Consider the following 23650-nt stretch of genomic DNA (forward strand, 5'->3'; position numbering starts at 1 on the left):
GGGGAGGTTAGGTTTAGGCACTACAAGGGAGGTTAGGTTTAGGCACCGGAGACGGAGTGTTATGTTGAGGGTGCGGGGAGGGGGAGGGTAGGTTTAGGCACTAGGGGAGAGGTTAGGTTTAGGCACCGGAGACGGAGTGTTAGGTTTAGGGTGCGGGGAGGAGGAGGGTAGGTTTAGGCACTAGGGGAGAGGTTAGGTTTAGGCACCAGGGAGGAAGTGTTAGGTTTAGGGTGCGGGGAGGGGGAGGTCAGGCTTAGGCACTAGGGGGGAGGATAGGTTTAGGCATCAGAGAGGGAGGGTTAGGGTGGGGTTAGGGTTAGTGCTATCATACTTACCTATGGGTGTCAGGATTATGACTGCCGGGATGCTGCTGTCAGTATTCTCACCAGCGGAATCCTGACCGCTGGCAATCCATACCCAACTCATAAAATGCTCAAATCTAAATCTGATAAAATGGGGAAAGGTAGGTGAGCTTTGCTGTCTGCTTGGCTGCTGAGTTAGGTTAGAATCCCTGGTGGAACTGTTTGATTAACCCATAAGTACACCAAATCCAAAAGAAGAAAAAGATTGTCACGTGTGGTGCATATTTTGTATATACATAATATATAAATCATAACTTTTATTTTTGTGTAAATCTAGAAAAAAAGATGTATATACTATTTAAAATACTGTGTATTGATAAGAGGGAAAGAAAACTATACAATAGATTTTCATGTTCACCGTAGAAGTGAGTACTGCAACTATGCTTTTAGGAGTATAAAAACTTCTTTCTACAGATTGTTAAACCCTTTTGTTGCTAATTAATGCCATGCAGACTATGGATCTGATTCAGACCCAGTCGCTAGTTGCGGCCGCTCGATCCTAGCATATGCAAGTTCGGGTTAGTGACGGCATGGCAGGTGATCGCACGCCAAGGCATAAGCACGCCCACTATGCCTTGGCGAGCGATCACTTTGTGTATGTAGACGCCCATTAGCGTGTCTTGATATGCCCACTAGCGCACGTCATCTCCAGGAAGTGTCTAAAAACATTGGTACATCAAGGACCATCGGAAGCGATCGCAGCGCTTGTGGTTGACTCTACCGTCCCGCAAGCACTGCGAGCCCTTCAGTGTAAAACACAACCAAGTGATGTGTAATAGGATGATGCAGCTTTGCTAATTATACACACCCACTAAACTCCGTTTTGACACTCAGACACGCCTCCATTTGCACATCCATTCCCCCATTCATAAGCACCTTCCCTTATTACCAACCTCAAATGGTACATTCTATCACTCAAAGAAGCGGGCAGTCTGAGTACTACGAGCGCACGATTCCCCATTGCTGAGACTGGCTTGCGCACACGCACTGCGAATTATACGCATGCGCAGATGGGCGACTATCGGTCAGTGCGAGCGTCCGCAGCTTAGTGAGCAGGTCTGAATCGAGCCCTATGTTAAGTGGATGTGTGATACTAGAAAATTAGAAAAATTCCCTTTAATCAACTGCTAACACAGCCCTCCTTTTAAACTCCACCTAGCTACTAATTTGCAATGTGCAGCGTATGTGAAGCAATTATCATTTTGCAAGTTTGTAACAGTATATGGTTACTAAATTAGATAAAATGTGTCTATATAAACAGTGAAAGGCACACATAATGAAAGAGGCTTCTGATGGCTTATTAGAGAATTTTTGAATGGCATCCACACAATAACATAAATCCACCTTGAACTGAGATTAAAAAAAAATTGCGCTAACATACACATAAGCATACTTGGGGCACTGTTAAGAAGTGATACCCCTGGAATCTACCCATGATTCAAGTGGGGCATTATAAGACCCAGAATATCTTCAATACATACAGTATAAGAAGAAAATCATCTCTCCACTCCCAACTAGGATCATTTCATGGTGAATAATATAATATGTTTTCATTTGAAATATATATTTTTTTGACTCTTCCAAATAAGAGACAGGAATAAGAAGTTACTACTATTCGTGCGTACTACTCCTCCCTGAAATGTATTTATATTTTTTGTCAAGAAACAGAATGATGCAATTCTAACATTTCTATAAAATATATATTCTTTGCCCTCTACCTAAAGAAAATCTAGAAATATAAACAAAAATTATAAATACAAAATAAAACAGAGTCACACTCCCCTCTTATGTAACTGGATATATAATTTAATTACAAGGTCTAGTAAATGGATACATGTGCACAGTTTATTTTTAATCACTACTATTTTTTCTCTCACACATTCATATATCTGTCAGATTTTATATAGCTATTTTTTTAATATTTATACAACAATAAAAGTTATGTTTTATATATTATGTATATAAAAACGTGCACCACACATGACAATCTTTCTTCTTTTTGGATTTGGTGTACTTGCACTATCCAGCTTCATATAAGAAATTTATAAGTGAAAGTGTATTTGATTATTTAATATATGGGGGTATAAGTGTGATGTAGATATCTTATCAATATATAACCAGTGCATTTGGTATAACTCTGGTTGTTTAACCCATAAGAATTATAATTATTTGGCTAAATATCAGTTTGGAGTGATATTTAAGCTATTCATAGTCAGAATGGTCTCAATATTGGGAATTTCTGGATGCTCTCATTCCAGATTGGGGTGGCTACTCTGGCAGGCGAAGCAGGTTTCTCAATTGACAGCATCAAAGAATTGGGAAGATGAAATTCTTGAAATTATAAAAAGTATGATAGGAACAGCCAACTAGCATAAGGCATGTGGTATGGTTTGTCGACAGTCATTATGAACATGTCGACATTCTAAGGATATCAGCAAATTGCCGTTGACAGTTTGAACCATGTCAACATTCTAATGTTGACACTGTGGTGTCGATCTTCTGACCAGATACTAGCATAAGTACTTCCAGTTGTTGAGATGGTTGTATAGTTTCAGGAACCTATAGGGATGAATCAGAGCGGGCTTAAGTGGATGCAAGGTTATATATTAATGTGTAGGGAGTACGCTTTACAATTTCTCTCCCACCACCCCACTATGTTTTGGATATTTAGATTAAGTTTTATTAATTATTTAATAATCCTCTAATTTGCAGATGGCATCCAGGAGTCCATAAGTGGTGCCAGGGATGGTCAAGGACAACTCTTATTCATACCACAGCTAGTTATCGAATGCTATAAGTAATGTGCCCATTCATTATTAGGGGCCAGATAGGGCCGTCTAATTTTCAGCAAACTACGAAAACGAAAGTTTTCAGAGTTTGCTTGCGAGAATCAATGCCATCTTCTATCAACGCTGATTCCTGGTGCCCCACTCCTTCCTATAGGAAGAAAGTCCGGGGTTACAAAGAGGAATATAAGTGGATCTTACCACCTCCTCCAAAGTGAGTGACCTGCAGCCACGTGCATGCGTGATCTCAGGTCACCCAATCACACTGGGAAGACCCAGCACCGGTAAGTATCACTGCTATGGAAATAGCAGTTTTACTGTTTGCAGCAACAGCTGCTTTTTGGAGCAGCTGTCCCTGCACTGGAGCAATGCTGAATTAAATATCCTCCAACGAGTTGGATACATAATCAATCGGGAGCCATCATGCTCCTATGATAAATAGGCTCTATAATGTTTATAAATAGCAGTTATACCTATTTTTGCCTTGAACATAGAAACAGCCATTTCTGCATGTGTTAAGGCTATAAATAGGGGTGTGGTACAAAATGTCAACATCAGAATGTCGAAATGTTCTGAATGTCGATATGGACATAAGGGCAACATGTCAAATGGTGACTTTCACAATGGCAACATTGTCAGAATGTCAACATTGTGAATGTTGACAATAGGCATATCCACTGTTCCAGAGGTAAGTATCCCTAACCTATCCTAACCTTAATTACAGCCTAACCTTAACCCTAAAATTGTATTAAAAAAATCAGCTGTTGACACTCAATTGTTGACATTCACAATGTCAACATTTTGTCATTCTGTATGCCGACATTCTGAACGTATATCATAAATAGGCTCTTTAGTATATTAGGTTTAGGTTTATTTGACTTTTAAGAGGAAATAATATTGTTTGATTATATTCTTTCTTTGTAGAATTTAAAATATTCATTAAGACATCATGATACTCATGATTAGTGCTGCTTTAGACTTATCTTACTTTGATGTGTATTTAGGAAAATCATTAGTAATTACAAATATTAGCCAGGTTAATAATAATTAGGTGGCCATCACTTTCCCCTTGTAGAATGATTTCTCCATGTGTAATCTTAACCCTAAAGACCTCATTATTGATGAGTATTACCTGCAATATCATGGCTACCCACATGGCTTGCTGTTGAATCATTGTGAGTATTTGAGGATGTGATGAGAATCTCAGTTTGCAGTAAATGACATATGCTAAATGAATGAATCTGTATTATTTGTGGACTGAACAGAGCTAACTTGCATACTGCAATGGATCAAGAGCAATGAAAAGAAGAATTTAGTTTATAGTAATAAAATGGTGAAAGGAGGGTTTTGGACAGATGCGTATTAATTAATTTATGTTAAAATGATGTGTGTGTTATTATTGTTATTCTTATGTGATAGACTGCATCAGGCATCCTTGTTTATTAACAAAAATGGCAGCTGCTCAATCAATCTAGCAGTACTAATCAGGTGCATGAAAGGGAGGGGTCAGACTAAGTAGAAAAAGGAGGGAGATTTAACCCCCTATTGTATCTCAGCACACTGAATAATACCTGCAACAATATATGAAGACTATATGGTCATAGAAATTCAGAGATATTAGTTGCATGCATTTGCAAATACATGGGAGGCTGCTGGGCCACGTCACGGCTTCTCTGTTACCAGCAGTCCCTAACACTAAGGGGTTCACGTCCGGGGCGCAGTGCACCCCAAAAAACGTCCAGCCCAGGACCCCCCCAGGGCATCACACGAAAATGGAAAAAGAGTGACAGTGCAGTGTAAAGTATAGCTGTGTGTGAGTAATCATTAAGTGTGGAATGAGAGGTTAAAATATATGTGAAAAAATACATGAATAATAAACAAACATAAAAGGTGATGTGAAAAGCAACTATGTGTATTAAGTGGTGATGTCCTGAGGAGGCCCAGCCAGACCAGTCCCGGGGGCCCTACGCCCAAATGCTCACCCCAAATGTAAAATATACCAATTATAAGGCCTCATGATAAAGGCACATACATAAATGCATCCAAATTGAGAGCCAGCTTACCTGGGAGTCACCCCTGGGAACTCCAACTAGCACTACTAGAACCAGCATGCCCTACTAATGCTGGCTCCTTCATGCAACTCATAACAAACAAACAAAAATGCAGCTGCTCAATCAATCTAGCAGTACTAATCAGGTGCATGAAAGGGAGGGGTCAGACTAAGTAGAAAAAGGAGGGGGATTTAACCCCCTATTGTACCTCAGCACACTGAATATTACCTGCAACAATATATGAAGACTCTCTGGAAGGGAAGCAGTCAGGAAGCTGACAGACGTAATCCCGACCGCCGGCTTCCCGACTGTCTAATCCCGGCAAGGCACTAATGACAGGCATGGATATCCTGACGCCTGTCATTAGACCTACGCCGGGAGCCCAACACCCGGCTTACTGATCGAAGGCAAGCCGGGCGCAGACAGCCGCTGGGGGGAGGGTTAGGTTAGGGGCCCTCCGGGGGGACTTAGGGTTAGGCACCCCCTCGGGAGGTTAGGTTTAAGCTAGGGGAAGCGGGGGTTAGGGTTAGGCACCCCCCAGGGGGAGGTTATGGTTAGGCACCCCCCCCGGGGGACTTAGGTTTAGGCTGCAGGGAAGGGGGGGTTAGGTTTAGGCAGTTAGGGGTGATTAGGGTTAGGCACTTGGGGGGTGGAGGTTAGGGTTAGGCACCCCTAAGGTAGAGTTAGGGTTAGTGGGGGGGAATTAGATTAGTTATACTTACCCTGAGGATGGTCAGGATTTCCTCCTCTGTCGGGCAGCCGCTGTCGGGATTAGAACCACCGGCCATGCAGCCGGCGGTAAATCATACTGAATCCCTCTGGAATACCTTCCCATGCTCTATTAGACACAATCCTAGCTTCAAACGTGCCCTCAAAATTCATCTTTTCACCCAAGCCTACTCCATTTCCACCTAACATTCCAGCCTTTGCAATCCCCGAGTCTTCTCCCATTTCCCTTATGTGTCTACCCACAGCCCCTTTATAATGATTATTATTATTATTATTATTATTATTACTGTATTGAATTACTCTGTTAGCAGGTACAGATTGCTGCTATTACTTGAACAACTGGACTTACTTTGCCACTCCTGGAGTATAGGAATTCCCTTTCACAGTCAGTAACTGCTTGTTACTGATTCTTCCCATTGCATTATAGGAAGGTAACTCGCTGTCACCACCACTGGCACCTGGAACCACCTACTCTACAAGTCTCCTACACCAGTACTTTGAAGCACTTACTTAAGAGTATGTGTGATGATTACACTGCTGCAACATCTCCTGGTTGGTGTCGGCTAATTCCGCACTGGCTACTACAGTGATGTGCTTGGTAGAGGCCATTGGGCGAGCTTAAAGACACTGGGCTCAACCTCAGGAGATCATATACAAGCTTCTTGAAGCAAGAAGATGTTTGGTAGCTCCAGTAAAATGTATTTAAAAAGACAATTATTTATGTTTAAAGGTACTAGGAATATCACAGCATACTGTACAGATGTTCTCAGAAGTTCAGATATAATACTCACAGAGCACATTTCTATACAGTTATGGTACAGAATACAGCAGGGGGTAATCCAGCCCTGTCCCTTTAACCAATCCAGTTGGATGACTGTACTGTGCATCTGCATGTGGTTCTTTTTCCACATTTAATATTGTTACCATTATACAGGGGGGAATGTTCTACCCTTTGTGAATGAGGCTGCCTGGGGAGAAAGCCCGTGATGCAATCGGGAAGCCGGCTGACATTATACCGACAGCCGGCTTCCCGACTGTCATATCCCGGCGATGGTGAAATGACCGGCATCTAGATGTAGACGCCGCTCATTTTACCGATGCCGGGAGACCGGCGCCTGGCATCCCTATTGAAGGGATGCCGGGTGCCGAGAGCAGACAGCCCCAGGGGGGGGGGAGGGTTAGGTTTAGGGATCCCTGGGGGAGGAATTTAGGATTAGACACCCCCCCGGGAGGTTAGGGTTAGGCTAGGGGGAGGGAGGGTTAGTGTTAGGCATCCCCGGGGGGAGGTTAGGGTAAGGCAACCCCCCCGGGGGACAGGTTTAGGCAGCGGGGAAGGGGGAGATTACGTTTAGGCACTTAGAGGGGGGATTAGGGTTAGGCACTTGGGGGGCTGGTTAGGGTTAGGCACCCTTAAGGGCGGGTTAGGGTTAGGGGGGTAGGTTAGGTTAGTTAGTACTTACCTGGAGACGATCAGGATTTCCAGCACTGTCGGGCTGCCGCTGCCGGGATCTGTTCCTCTGTCAGCCTGACGCTGCCAGGATTCGAACTGCCGGCCATGTGGCCGGCGGTATTACATACCGATTCCAAAAGCCCAGCCCTTGACCATTCCAATGCACCTGGAAGTTTAGGAGAGGGGTGTTTCTCGGATTGGGTGTGGGATGCCGACTGTCAGAATCCTGACAGGGCTGGGATACTGACACTTGTCGGTCAGTATCTTGACCCTGCCCCTCTCCCTACCCTAACCCTAACCTCCCTGCCTAGTGCCTAAACCTAACCTCCCTCTCCCTGCACCCTAAATCTAACCCTCCCCCCTTAGTGCCTAACCCTACCCTAAGTGCCTAACCCCTAACCCTCCTCCTAACCGCAGTACTTACATTCAGGATGCCGGCGCCGGGATTCTGACAGGTCTCGGGATTCTGGTGTCGGCCTTTTAAGCTGCCGGCATTCCGCCTGTTATTGACAGGATTCTGTATTCTCTACAGGTTCCACCTAGAATACTTTAAAGAGATGTGCTCCAGGGACAGGTTGCTACCCCTGGCCGAAAATGGTCTCCAGAGGTTAGGCAGACAGTATATAGAGCAGCACACTCCCTGCTTACAATGCTGGAATGTTTAGGGCTCCAGCATTGTAGCATTTTTAACTGTCGGTAATTGCCAGCTCTCCCTGTACCTTCTCAGTTAATCCAAATATTAAAATACATTAAAATAAATTTTCAACATTTTCAGATGGTACCTAGGCCCTCATTCAGAGCTGCTCGCTATTTGCGGTCGTTCGTTCTAAAACAAGGGGTGACTATTCAAATGAACCGTTCGCCTCTAAGTCTGAACGAGCGAGCAAAACTTGCGGTTGTAATTTTGAAAAATACGCCCCCTAGCCGCTCGCACCATACGTCATGTCCGCTATTTATTAGATTAATCGAGTACATCGAACAGCGCATGAACTGCTCGCTATTCTTGTGGCTGGTTTTTTCAACCGCTATTTTGCGAGCAGTTCTGAGTAAAAAAAAAACAAGTGACGTGGTCAATGACGCTGCTGTATTAATTATGCACTCCTCTAAAACGCCTGTTTTCACCTTTAAGCACGCCTGCGTTCGAATTCCACACCCCCGTTTTCAAGCACCTTCCCCTGTTACCACCCACATACGCCTCCTTCTGTCACTCAAAATAGCAGGCAATCGCTATATAGTGAACAAATGATTTTCGGCCGCACTGACTGGTTCGCGCATGCGTATTTAAATCCGTAAGCATGCGCAGATGTGCGAACATCGGTCAGAACGAACGAGCGGCCGCTTACGAGCGGCTCTGAATCAGGGCCCTAGTTCCTAATGGCACTGCAGCAGTGGGAATTAAACCTTTCAGTGCATAATAATAATAATATGTGATGCAATTCTATCAAACTATCAACTGGTGACAATAACATTTATTGCAGTGAATTTGCATACTATGCTTTGGGAAACACACTTGGTGCAATGCAATGTGTTTCCTTAAAAGGTCAATGTGTGTTGCATTAATGAAGTTGTGTCATGTTAAATGTGTGCTTCTCTTGCTACACCTGTAGACTAGGTCATTGTTTTATATAATTCAAAAGGTAATGACATCACATTTAAATTGTGCATTCCAAGGACCTGTGGGGTCTATTTACTAAGCTTTGGATGGAGATAAAGTACCAGCCAATCAGCTCCTAACTGCCATGTCACAGGCTGTGTTTGGAAAAATGACAGTTAGGAGCTGGTTAGTTTTTATCTCCATTCAAGGCTTAGTAAATAGACCTCTCTTGTTTTTGAAGTGTCATTGATCTAAGTATTGATTCAATATACTACAAGATTATCTTTCTTTACTTCATGTTCTACTTTATATAAGCCCCATTCCCCAATACATATTTGTGTCTGCTGTTTCCCATGATCATTTGTATAGTGCATTTGTGGTAGTTCAGACATTAAATAGTGCTGATTTACACATGCCATTTCCAATAGATATGATTTTTATTTACTTTCATTGACTACCCTTTTGATTCCCCTTGCATAGTCCAGTAATCCAGTAGAATGCAATATATTTTTGACGCAATGTATAAATATGGTAAGTTCATTCAGGTTTTAGTGTCTTCATTGCATATTTTCATGTGTATGTCATTCAGACACTACATGACACCCTCTTGCAAAGCATTCCTGCCTAAACATGTGTGCTTGGCAATAAGTAGCCTGGGAACTCTCTCACTAGTTTGTTCATGTGGCTGCTACATTTGCTAATTCATCAAAGACAGAAAGCATTAATTAAATAAGTCTAAATATATTGCCAAACATTAAATCCATTTTTTAGATCTTACTCTGTAGCCTAGTAACAGTTGATACAAAAGGGCCATATTGTACAGGGTAATCACGCTGTCTGTTTTCATTTTTCTATTTAAAACTCTACCCATTAGTGGATAATCAAATTTATTTTCCGATTTAAGTATCTAATTTTATAGTAAATTGGTTTTATAATTACAGATCACTGTACATTCAGGAAAATATTTCAACTTACTATTTAAATACATAAATTAAAAAAATTCAGAAATCTATGGTTGTATCACTGACGTTATGTAACAAAGCTATTTTAAAGGGGTCTATTCATCATCACTTAATTTCTACAAAAGCAGGTGTAAATTAAGATTTTCACCTACTTTTGTACAAATTAAGTGTCAGGATAATTCATCATTCCAGTAACGCAGGAGATATCACCGATATCTCCTGGTTACAATTGCCCCCTGATAATTTCCACAGTCCCCATACTTTTGGATGTGGAAATTATGTATTTCTTCAAGTTCCGAAAAGCATTTTTTTTTAAACTTGACAGTGATACTGTACACCATCCTGAGATGGCGTACAGCATCTGATACAGCAGAAGGATCTGAAAAGATCCCTCCCAGCTGTGTTCTCTTCCTGTGAGCCAGGCCCAAGGGAAAGGGCACAGCAGCGGCGGTGAGGGACCTACACGAATCTGCAGGTCTGAGCAGGGGGTGCACAGTCTCCAGTGGCGGCGGCTGCAGTTTTGTGGAGGATGGGGGGGTTTTAAAGCTGCTTAAATATTCGTACATTAGTGTCTGTACTTTTCTGAGAAAGAAGACATCACTAAACGTAAAAATCTAGAGACAGTAACCATGTATCGCTTCATTTGGTTCCTAGCAGCCCAAATATAGCTCAGAGCATTCAAAGTTATCTCTGTGCTACTTCCTCATGTGAAAAAGAGATCCTGTGATATCAGCGCAGCGATGTAATTTCCCCCAGCAGAGGACAGTCCCAATGCAGTGCAGGAGAGACCAGTACATGGTCCTTACTAACTGTTCAGACTTGTGTAGATTAAAAACTGTAGTGTAGAAGCAGCTTTGCTAGATCCAGATTACATTGAATCCTTAAGGAGAGGCCCATTAAACAAACCAGGGTACCAACAACATAAAAATATGGATAATTAAAAATTAAATCCAAATGTGTTCGAAATGAATAGACACAATTTACATTTAGAACACTATCAAACAATACATTTGTAAACATAATGTTACTATAATGGGATTGATTTTTTTGTGTAACTATTTTTAAAAATGTAGTTCTTCCCAATTTGACAAGACTCCCCTATAAAACAAACTAAATAAAAATATATCTATGAAACTTGAGATTCTATATAATCTTTAATAGAGCACAATAGTAATAAGGAAAATACATTAAATTTTTTAAGGACAAGATCATAATGTACAGCTGATGGCTGATGACTGGTCCACCTTTGCATAATATGTTGTGTGGTCAACATATTATGTTGGGAAAATAAGTAAAATGGTATCAAGTCTTTGGTCATACAGTGTATGTGTATAATTATGTGTGTACAGTAACTGTTTTATATCCAACCTTAGCCATTACTGTAATCCTGAAATCATTTACAATACATACCACAAAATCTTTAAAATGCAAAAGTTGTGTTTGAATTTATTATGTATTAATCCTTAATGTTTTTAATTTGTCGTTTCAAAAAATATTTGTGCATAGCATAAAAAGAGATCAACATTGTACAGACAGAATTACAATCTTACTGTATAAATGCTGTAAGCAATAAATCATGGATTGTACACAGTGTTCAAAAGTAACTTTGCTCTGCATACTGTAGTAAATCCCACTTTATGGATTTAACATACTCTGCTTGTTAAATAGATCACTAACCTGTAATATGTAAAACTCTATTCATTTCTGAACCTGGAATGAGCATGTGTTTGTTTTCTTAATGTGCTTCTCACTCACTGAAAAAAATAGCAAACTTTTTATTACTTTACCTCTGAAATGATGTCCTTTCCAAGTGCTTGTCAGTGTACAATGGTGTCTTGTATTTCTGCTGCAACACAAGGTACTCCTTATATACCCTGTTTCTGTAGGTAGTGTTCTAAAGTCTTGTAATGGTGTTTAGCTGGACAGGAGGTGAACTCATATGAAAGGCACTTTCATGGAAAAAAAAAAAAACATCACTTATGAATACCAGACCCTCTCTGAAAAGTTTGGCCAGGGACTCGAAGCCTGAGGAATCAGGTTTCTGTATAATCACAAATGCCACATCCTAACCTGGGATTATTTGCAGATGTGTGGAAAAGATTTATATCGCTATATAATTCTTTTTTTCCTTTTCTTTGCATAAATGAAGCTAAATGAAGGGTTAAACCATTTGTTTTAGCTATTTAGACTGTATTGAAATTGATTGGAAATAATAAACTAATCTTTTTGTTTTCTAGAGGAGCATGCATTCCCTCATAGTGTCATGCTTTAGGGTATGAGACAGACATCAAGCTAATATTTTACAGTAGGCTCATTCCATCCGGATAAGAAGCTAGTAATGGATTTGCATTCTTCTGTGTGCTGTTACTTGTTACACCACTTGATGATTTGTTGGCGAGCCCTTCCTAATATGTCTGTTTTGTTGACATCATTGAATGACATCATTGATGGATGTAACACTCTTCATCATTGGTAACAGCTGCTGCCCATAATGACCACAGCCCATTTTACATGAAATCAGAGATAGTGAAGTCCAAACTGAACAGTTCTAGTCAAGTGAACATATCATTCTTTTTAAGGACCAATTAGGTTTCTTTATTACCATCAAGGTGGATGCGTCACATTTAAAAAAAATTTTTAACAAGAAAAAAGTGTAGCGCTGGTAGACAACAAGAATAATTTAATACACAATAAAACAATAAACATGAAAACACATATACATATAAATGAAGTGCCTATTGGCTATGGTGAATAAATAACCAAGCTGCTATGAATGAGGAAGATGAAAAGTTCATTCACTATAACTTCCCAAACAGTATCAGTCCATGTGTTGGAATATATTAATAGTGGAATAGGGGTCTCACCCAATATATAGCTGTCCACAATGTCCAATCCACAGTAAGGAAAGATATTTCCAGTTGGTATAGCACAGGAGTATGGGAGATAGAGGTGAAATAAATGTTCGTTACCCTGAGGGTGCCGTGGTATAATCCCCGCTTGGGTCCAGGTAGCTCACCTCAGTTGAAAGCGGTAACTGGGTACGAGGGTCTCCTCTCCGATCTCCTGAAGCTTCACCAGCGATGTTAATGGACACCTGCCTGGACTGGAAAGTGTGTCCGCTCTATCCACTCTCCCCCTTAGTGCCAGCAACCTGCCGGACTGCCTCCGTATAATGCAGCCTGCCGGGCTGCCTCCGTATGATTCCGTCTGTGAACAGCAAGGTTCAATGCATAAGTAGCGAGAGCCAGCTGTCCGGTAATCTTCGTGGACGGCAGCCGGTGGTAACGGCTGGGTTTATCCAAAATACCAATGCTCAATCGGAGGAATGGAAGGGGATTAATGAAGGACACAGTGTCTCAGATAGCAGCGTGGTGGATGCATAAAAGAAAGCCCATATGCCTTAATGCGTTTCTCCGGGACAATCACTCCCAGTTTCATCAGAAGGAGAGCATGAATATTGTGCAGTGTTTAATCAGGTTTATATAGGGTCTGTAATTGCAACCCATTTCATCAATTAATTAATTATTATACACCTGCTCCACTAGAGTCTCTGTGCATTCTAGGCAATTAGAGAAAGGTAATTACAATTCAAAACATAAATTAAAATAAATAAAAATAAAAACATAAAATATATATATACAAATATCTCATATTCATATTCCACAGAAACAAATATATACTATACATAAATTAAAGAAAAAGGAAATTATATATTTAATTTTAACACAAAACTATAATAAAAACAGGTATGAATGATGGATTAATTTGCTATATTCCTTAAGGATAAATGTCCTGATATTCCATGAAAATGCTAAAAAATGGATTGAATTAAACTTATAACAAATTAATCCAGTTCATTATTAATACATTATTATGAACATTCCTAATTTAATATATTCCTCTATCACAGAGGATAATAGCTTTCACTGTGATGATTTACATCATCACATATAACTGATTTATCAAAAAAAGACTACAGATAAAACCAAAATTATACATGACGAGAAGAGAAATAGTACACAAAAAAAGAGGTGGTCACTATACTAAAAATACATATATGTATCAGCTTATATGAAAAAGCTAAAAGGGACCAGACTAAAGAAACAAACCTAAGAACACAAGGGGTAAAGGGAGGAATAGCAGAATTACTAAAATCAAGGTAACTAAATCACCTAATAAAGATATTCTAAAAATCCAATTCGATATTTTCATTATGGCCTTCAGGGAAAAGGGTATGCATGACGTGGATCCAATATGCTTCTCTAGCACATAATCTGCTATATCTGTCCCCTCCTCTTTGTGTGGGTAAAAATCGAATTGGATTTTTAGAATATCTTTATTAGGTGATTTAGTTACCTTGATTTTAGTAATTCTGCTATTCCTCCCTTTACCCCTTGTGTTCTTAGGTTTGTTTCTTTAGTCTGGGCCCTTTTAGCTTTTTCATATAAGCTGATACATATATTTATTTTTAGTATAGTGACCACCCCTTTTTTTGTGTACTATTTCTCTTCTCGTCATGTATAATTTTGTTTTTTTCTGTAGTCTTTTTTTGATAAATGACGTAAATCATCACAGTGAAAGCTATTATCCTCTATGATAGAGGAATATATTAAATTAGGAATGTTCATAATAATGTATAAATAATGAACTGGATTAATTTGTTATAAGTTTAATTCAATCCATTTTTTAGCATTTTCATGGAATATCAGGACATTTATCCTTAAGGAATATAACAAATTAATCCATCATTCATACCTGTTTTTATTATAGTTTTGTGTTAAAATTAAATATATAATTTCCTTTTTCTTTAATTTATGTATAGTATATATTTGTTTCTGTGGAATATGAATATGAGACATATATTTGTATGTATATATATTTTTTATGTTTTTATTTTTATTTATTTTCATTTATGTTTTGAATTGTAATTACCTTTCTCTAATTGCCTAGAATGCACAGAGACTCTAGTGGAGCAGGTGTATAATATTTAATTAATTAATTGATGAAATGGGTTGCAATTACAGACCCTATATAAACCTGATTAAACACTGCACAATATTCATGCCCTCCTTCTGATGAAACTGGGAGGGATTGTTCCGGAGAAACGCGTTAAGACATATGGGCTTTCTTTTATGCATCCACCACGCTGCTATCTGAGACGCTGTGTCCTTCATTAATCCTCTTCCATTCCTCCGATTGAGCATTGGTATTTTGGATAAACCCAGCCGTTACCACCGGCTGCCGTCCACGAAGATTACCGGACAGCTGGCTCTTGCTACTTATGCATTGAACCTTGCTGTTCACAGATGGAATCATATGGAGGCAGCCCGGCAGGCTGCATTATATGGAGGCAGTCCGGCAGGTTGCTGGCACTAAGGGGGAGAGTGGATAGAGCGGACACACTTTCCAGTCCAGGCAGGTGTCCATTAACATCGCCGGTGAAGCTTCAGGAAATCGGAGAGGAGACCCTCGTACCCAGTTACCGCTTTCAACTAAGGTGAGCTACCTGGACCCAAGCGGGGATTATACCACGGCACCCTCAGGTTAACGAAAATTGATTTCACCTCTATCTCCCATACTCCTGTGCTATACCAATTGGAAATATCTTTCCTTACTGTGGATTGGACATTGTGGACAGCTCTATATTGGGTGAGACCCCTATTCCACTATTAATATATTCCAACACATGGACTGATACTGTTTGGGAAGTTATAGTGAATGAACTTTTCATATGCCTCATTCATAGCAGCTTGGTTATTTATTCACCATAGCCAATAGGCGCTTCATTTATATGTATATGTGTTTTAATGTTTCTTGTTTTATTGTGTATTAAATTATTCTTGTTGTCTACCAGCGCTACATCTAGACTTCATCTAGTGGGTTGCAGATCCCATTACGTGTAGCAGCTCAGTAGTACAACTGATTCTCACACAGAATCCATTTTGCACCTAATTCTTATTATCCAAGTTTTTTTTTTCAAACTAGTCTGTGTATTAGAAAAAGAATTGGATGACCCTTTTATTTCTTTCCATGCAGTTATGGTGTCAGCAGCCAAACTATTCTACACTAATAGCATTATGAAGTTATTGTCCAACATTCCTATTATGTTCAACAATGATGCCAACCCATTCACATGGCCAACACAACTCCCATATGAAATCCCTGTTTTTGGACACCCCTGTTCAACTCATTTACGACAGTCTGACAGGCAGCACCTCTTTGCAGTCATGTAATAGCGTGCTCCGGTATGTGCAAGCCAAAACGCCCACTTTCAGTGTCCATGCACGATGCAACACCGCCGCTGGTTCAGGGCAATCCACCATCAGTGCACCATTGACACTTGCACCAGCCCTATGGCAGTTGCAGTGTATCCAGCTGAACATGGCCTTTGTGGCTGCGGCTCTGTGTATGGGAACGCAGCTGTTTTCACTGACATGCACCCGACACTCCCATAACATGTACACATAAAAGATTTTTTGGCGTTCTCTTCAAGCCACCTCCCAGTCACCACCCAGGAATGCCCATGGTTTTCCCTTCTCAGTTCTGATACCAGTGGCCCTGTACCCAACTGTGAATTTGTGCATACACTCTGGGTAACGCATGCACTTTAGGGGTTTTCAGAATATTTTCTAATGAGCAGTAGCAAATAAATGCTCAACTACGTGAACATCGATATTGCATGCGCTTAGGTTGCACCTCTGAATCAGGCTCCCAGTGGGAATCAGCCTGCACTATGCAGTTATCTGCTTTGTATGTACTACTCGGCAGTATGTTTCCCCGCCATTAGGGGTTGCCAGGCCTACTAATATGTGAGCTGCAGTTCTAGAGCCAGCCAGAGGGGCAGCTCTTCTGACTATGTTCTGCAGCCAGGTGTCAGGTGATTAATTATTCATTCATTACCATCATGGACAATACTTGACACCTGCCTATTTAGTCTGACGGATCCCAGCACTCTTTGCTGGGTCATTAATGTTTCCTGTGTTGGACTTGTGTACTTCTGATGTACCTGTGCCTGTTTAGACTTTGCCGTTGTCTTCAGCCTGCCACAGATGCTGCCAGTAAGTTGGATTACTTTGTCTTCTGTCACAGCCCTCTGTCTGGATTCTGAACTTGTCTATTTGCAACCTGCCCCTGTTCTGTGCCAGGAACTTTGACTATATTCACCTGCTGTCTGCTTCTGACCCAGTTTGTATTTATCTATTCTGCTTGCCTGCAATGAGCTTTGTTTTTGTATTCTGCAGCCTGCAAAGGCTTTCCTTAAAAACCTGCATTCATGAGTGCTTATGTTAAATAACCCTTATTTTGCACTTGCAATTGGTTTTGATCAGTGTTTTGGTTTGTGGGGGAAGGTTTGGGCTGTCGATATGTGCACTCTAGTGCACTACTGAATGAGGATTCACGATGGCCTGACCTGTACTGCGCATGTGCAGTACAGGACCTGCTGCCATTTGGGGGCAGGAGGGGGTGGCGGCGGCCTCCATTTCCCAAAATGAAGGTGCTTCACAGCCGTTGGGGGGAGGAAAAAAGCCAGGATCTATGTGAGCTGAAGGAGATTTTATGGCCTCTTTCTCTCACCTGTGGCGGCAGGCTTACGTGACCTAATGGGTCACGTAGCCGGCCGATGTTCCTGCAGATTATCCGATGCTGCGTTGGACAATGCATCTCAGATAAGTAATGCAGCAGGAGGCCATAATTGCAAGGACAGAATTGCAAAGCTGCTTGATCCTGGGATCAGAGAACATCACAATTTGTGAAGCTTCTTCAACTGATTAGTCCATCTTTGGGACAATACTTTGCCAGTTTTCCACCAGATTATGTTTATTTTCCAATTTTGATATATATGCCCCTGATGAAGTCCTAACGGACGAAACTTGTTGGTTCCATTTCATTTATCAGAAGGGATAAACCTGTCTATTGAGATTCTGGCCCTGTATGGGTTAAACAGCAGGATATACATTGTCTTCTTTGGTTAAAATCATTGAAGAAATTGTGTAAGCAGTTTTTATACATAAAAAAAAAAAAATTTCAAAGTTTTTTTTATGTCAAATTAATTTTTATTTTTTTTTAATTAATTAATTGTTTATCATATCTAATAGTGGGCCATTTGGCCATTTTTTTGGGTATCTTTTTGGTGAGTGAGTCTTTTTTAGAAAGATTATTTTGGAGCCTATGGAATCTACTATCAACTACACTGAAGTTGGTCCATTATATTAAAGAGAAAAAGTACCTTGTCATGAGATTTCCCTATAAAGGAATCCTTTTGGACATTCTATTGGTGTGAATTCTGAACCATCAAACGTCTGAAATATTCTTCAATTGGTGTTATAAAAGACATTTAAGTGATTTGTGCCTTTTAAGTATTTTTTGTGTTTTTAGATTTTTTTTGTTCCCACTAACAGGGGTTCCACTTGAGGCACAGCAATATATATTGGGGAGCAGTTAATTGTAAGATCTAAAGTTACACACCAGTAGGTAAATGAACATAAAGAGGCTTTTGGACATACAAAAACAACTTTATTTTTTAAAAATAGCAGAATTTTATCACAAAACATTATGTATAAATAATAAAAATATTAAATATTCCTCACAAAAAATTAATGTGTAAGTATAGAAATAAAGAAGAAAAGACCAAAGTAACTTCTATTGAGAGAGTAAAGGGAACTTACTTTGTTGTTTTCTTACTTCCATAAAAAGTAACAGGGTTTGATTATGCAAAAGTGCAGATTCTTCAGTAATTTGGGTATGTGATTTAAAGCGACAAATTTTTACCAGATTCATGTTGCCAATCCCCACTTTGATGCTGTGGGAAAATTGATTAAATATCGTCACTTTTGCATAATCGGACCAGATTACATTTTCCCATGTGTTATAATGTATCTCCCTGATTATACAGTGCTTCAGAATATGCTGGTGGTAAAAAAAATAAAAGTAGCGATTACCAGGCTACATAAGCAGATATTGTACCTGGGGTCTATTTATTTATTGCACTTTTTTTGCACCTTTTCACCACACATTTTTATGTTTTTGGTGTGTGTGTTTCGCGTTTGGGCAAGACCCTTATGGGCATCCCTCTCCCCAAGTTCCCTGAGGCTCTCTCCTTTTGAGGAGAGCTGAAGAGTCTGTTTAAGGGGGAAGCTTCGCCCAACCCTGGGGAGAAAGGGGCGACCCGAGCCTTTGTGGCAGAGAGAAGCCCAAAGACTCTTGCCCCTAAGGTGCTGTTTGGCTCTGGGGGTCGGGGATATCAAGGGGTCCCCCTAGCTTTGGCGATGGGGACCCGAATAATCCTTTTTTATCTCAATGGGGCCTTTAGGCTCTGAGGGGATGGGGAGAAATGGGGCCCTTCTCCTATAGGAATGGGTCCAAAGTCCCATGCCCCCAGCACAGATTTGCACTGCACTGGGTGATTTGAAAAAAAACCTCGGGCTTCGAAAAAAAACAACCTGGCATTTTTCACAATGTTTTAAGTTACTCACAAAAGTTACATTATTATCATCTCAATAAACTGATTTATTTTCATTATTTCACGAAGGCTAACTGACATAAAATATCACATACTGTAACTATCACAAGTACAAAGCATACAAACATGTCAGTGTTACAATAAAGCTTAAATGTAAGTGATTCAATATTATTGGCTCATAAACTATTTCCTAACTTTCCAGTAACGCTAGCATAACCCCAAGATGGAAAAACCAGTTTAAACAAGAGTCAATTTATTAGGAAGCTAACAATCTAAGGAATGTTGAAAAGCTGACATGGGAGGTCAAAGACAAAATGATCCTTAGAGAACGAGATAGTCTTATTTGTCATAAAACTGTCAGATGTTTGACAGACCCCTTTCAGACTTTCATAGCCTGTCGCAATTTATAAAAAAACAAACCTATAATTTTGGTCAAGTAGGGGGCTTGTTTTGCTATACCAGGAGATACTCTAATTTAGAATTAGCCACTCAGCCAATGATACAATTGCCAGTGCCTGTGTGCCCTGGTCCAGCACCTCCTGCCACATCATGACATCACACAGCAAGTACCAAAGGAGCACAAAGATGCGTCCTAAGGATGCACCATGCAGCTTTTTATGCAGCAGGGTGACTCTTCAAAGTAGAACATGGTGCTGTAGGCTGGATTGTAGTGTGGGTGGAACCAGTGGAGTGTGTGTGTGTGTGTGTGTGTGTGTGTGTGTGTGTGTGTGTGTGTGTGTGTGTGTGTGTGTGTGTGTAACAATGGGTGACTAATTTGTGTGCATGACAATTGGTGACTACAGTTTGTGTGTGAGGCAAAGTTTGACAGCTGTGTGTGTGACAGAGTGACTGCTGTGTGTGTGACAATTGGTCACTACTGTGTGTGTGACAATGGGGTGGCATGCTGAGAGTGTAGAAATGTGTTGCGTTGTTCCCTGGGCACCTACAATTGCATCTTTATAGCGAGTCCTTCATTCCCCAGTCCGACAATGCCATTGTTGGTTTTCTTATTAAAGAAACTCATAAGCACAAATAAAGCACTTAAGGAGCGCTAATAAGAATCATTGCATATTCATTTAATATAGTATAATTAAACATACATATAAACATAAACATCCCAAATTCCCTTCTGGACACATTTTGTCTGCAAGGATCTCTGTATGAGAGAATAAGAATTCAGAATTCTTTGTTCCTGATCCTTCCTAGCAGTTACTACAGAAAGAGTACCCCTTGAAAAATTGTCGTTTTGGGTTAATCTGACCAATGAAAGTACCACCTGAACATCAGATAAGCTTTTAATTGTTTAATTTTTGGTACGCACATTACCTATTTTGCGCACAAGTTTATTTTATCTTAAAATACTACACTATTAGGCGCACGTCTCATTATTTTTCAATACATATAAACATATAACAATATAATAAAAAAAGCCACTTAATCAGGCTAGATAATTAAAACAAATACATAAAATATATATAAAATATCTTAGTTGCAAGTTAATCTCCACTTTAGCGACTATGCTCTGATACGATCAAGATAATCCTCTTTATATTGAATGTAGATGAATCCCAGTGTTTAGGTACTAATACCAATATATGCGTCCAAGTACTGGTGTTATGCTCTGGGTACTTAATTGTAAAGAAAGTTTCTTTAGATCGGCTGATAGAGAAAAATAATTTTCCAGTAATAGAACAATGTAGCAAAAATGCATCTTTAAGTGAGATGTTATACTTAACCTCCCCACCATTGATTGAGCTTGATGTCAGTGTAAAAAGTCAATCACACATTTCTTATTACTTAAACTTACTCCCAAATAATATATAAATAATAATAATAATATTGTTTCATCTGGATTTACTAATACCATTATTATACTAATCAACTGTTTCATCTTGGGACTGACTAATCATATGATATTGTGGATTCAGCAAATAATTATCAGCAAATACTAATTAATTTGAGCGTGTGTTTTTATAAGAATCAGGACTCTCTATATGTATATGTTCTTAGTTATACCTATATGCATTGGCCATATGCTTTTTTTTTTTAATTGCGTAATAATATGTGTATCTGGTTAAACAGCGTTTCCTAGGAAAATAATTTTTCCTCTTTTTTCTTTATTGTTACCTAGAGGATTTCAGCATCCCTCGTATTGAAAGCTGCAGTTTTTCCAGTTCGTAATTGTTTCCGATAAAGATCAGCGCCCAGGTGTGTGTTTTTTTCTTATTGCTGGATAGAAAATTGAATTGCAGCGTATTCATATTGGAATACATTGTATTATAGAATAACACAGCATTGATTATCTCACTCACGTGAAAACTGGTGCCCTGTAGTAAGTATCTTTGACAGCCACCATGGTAACTTCTCCAATTGCACAGACATAATCAGCAGAAATTTTATATCATGCTTACATGCTCCTTCTCTTGTGATATAACAGCCACAGACTCTGACAGGAGATGAAGTACAGTACTAGCAGGGGTATTCAATATTCGTCCCTCCAGCTGCTGTGGAACTACAAATCACAGCATGCCCTGCCACAGTTTTAGCATGCCCTAATAGCAAAACTGTGGCATGGCATGCTGGAACGTGTCGTTTCACAGTACCTGGAAGGTTGCATGTTGAATACCCCTGTAACTTGACACCAATGTACTATGGGCCTGATTCAGAGCCGGACGCTATTTGCGGTCGTTCATTCTGAAAAAAGGGGTGGCTATTCAAATGAACCATTCGCTCTTTGCGGTCTGTTCACGCCTCTAGGTCTGAACGAGCGAACAAAACTTGCGGTCATTTTTTTGGAAACTACGCCCCCTGGCCGCTCGCATCCTACGTCATGTCCGCTATTTATTAGATTAATCGAGTACATCGACCAGCGTATGAATTGCTCGCTATTCTTGTGGTTGGTTTTTCCTACCGCAATCATGCGAGCAGTTCTGACTATAAAATAACCCAGTGACGTGGTCAATGACGCTGCTGTATTAATTATGCACACCCATAAATCGCCCGTTTTGACCTTTAAGCATGCCTGCGTTTGGATCTCCACTCCCCGTTTTCATGCACCTTCCCCTGTTACCACCCACATACGCCTCCTCCTGTCACTCAAAATAGCAGGCATTCGCTATTTAGCGAACAAACGATTTTCGGCCGCACTGACTGGTTCGCGCATGCGTATAACGATCCGTATGCATGCGCAGTTGGGCAAACATCGCTCGGATCGAACGAGCGGCCGCTTACGAGCGGCTCTGAATCAGGCCCTATGTTCCTTAGGTTTGCAGATCACACAGGTAAGGAAAACAGATACAATTGTATCTTTAATGCACGGTAAGAAATACAGGAGCTCATTCAGACCCGTTCACTAGATGCGTTCGCTCGCACCCTGCGTGTGCAAATCCAGCGCACGCCCTGCAAGGCAGGCGATCGCCTGCCTTGCTGGGCAAATCCAGCGCACGCCAACTATGTCTTGGCGGGCGATCACTTAGTGTATGCAGACTCCCACCAGCCATTCATAAAATGCCCACTTGCGCACATCATCTCCTGGAAGTGCATAAAAACACTGGTACATCAAACACCATCGGATGCGATCGCAGCGCTTGAGGTTGACCTTTACCCTGCCGCAAGCACTGCGATCACTTCAGTGTGAAATCCCACCAAGTGACGTGTACTATGACGCTGCTTTTTAACTGTGCACGCCTATGTCACGGCGTTGAAACACTCAGGCACGCCTGTGTTCGCACCTCCAGTCCCCTGTTTCCAGTGGCCAGCCCCTGTTACCACCCACAAACGGCTCCTCCTGTCACTCACTCTGCTGGGCAGTCTATGCGCAGTAAGCGAACGCATCCTGAACTTTCACACTGGTTTGCGCATTGCGATGTGTACGCATGCGTAGAAAGCGTCTATCGGCCAGCTACTAGTGTTCGCATCATAGCGAGCGGGTCTGAATCAGCTCCACAATGCAACTCAGTAAAACAATGGGCCTGATTCAGAGATGGTGGCAAATGCTGTCACAGCTGTTACCGTACACAGCAGATTTTGCAAAAATATGCAAATTTTGCAGCTGCCAGGATGTGTATTGAGACGCCCACTTGCGGTGCCTCAAGTCAGCTGCTTGTGTACAAAGACGCAACCATCGGACGCACATTGGTTGATCAGTAACCCTCTGTCCGCTCAGAATGGCTGTTGGAAATAAGACACCGGATCATTCCCATCTGGGCTTGCAGTAGCAGTCTGAGACACCCCCCTGAAACAGCCGCAACATGTCT

At 40.7% G+C, this 23650-nt stretch overlaps 1 protein-coding gene and 1 long non-coding RNA gene across 2 annotated transcripts in view; one reads left to right on the forward strand and one right to left on the reverse strand.

The window, feature by feature from the left end:
* The window catches only part of ECRG4 (ECRG4 augurin precursor), a 28341-nt gene extending 16483 nt beyond the window's left edge, over positions 1–11858 (reverse strand). Inside the window, exon 1 of the mRNA XM_088445871.1 lies at positions 11722–11858. The gene's annotated coding sequence lies outside the window, so the exon portion shown is untranslated. The remainder of the gene's footprint in view (positions 1–11721) is intronic.
* LOC148507589 (uncharacterized) overlaps positions 1–23650 on the forward strand; it is a 38135-nt gene that overhangs the window by 9180 nt on the left and 5305 nt on the right. The window contains exon 2 of the long non-coding RNA XR_015869695.1: positions 21526–21602. This is a non-coding gene — a long non-coding RNA (uncharacterized LOC148507589). The remainder of the gene's footprint in view (positions 1–21525; positions 21603–23650) is intronic.

This window comes from Taudactylus pleione, unplaced genomic scaffold (genome assembly GCF_031769625.1).
Source record: "Taudactylus pleione unplaced genomic scaffold, aTauple2 ptg000391l, whole genome shotgun sequence".
NCBI lineage: Eukaryota > Metazoa > Chordata > Amphibia > Anura > Myobatrachidae > Taudactylus > Taudactylus pleione.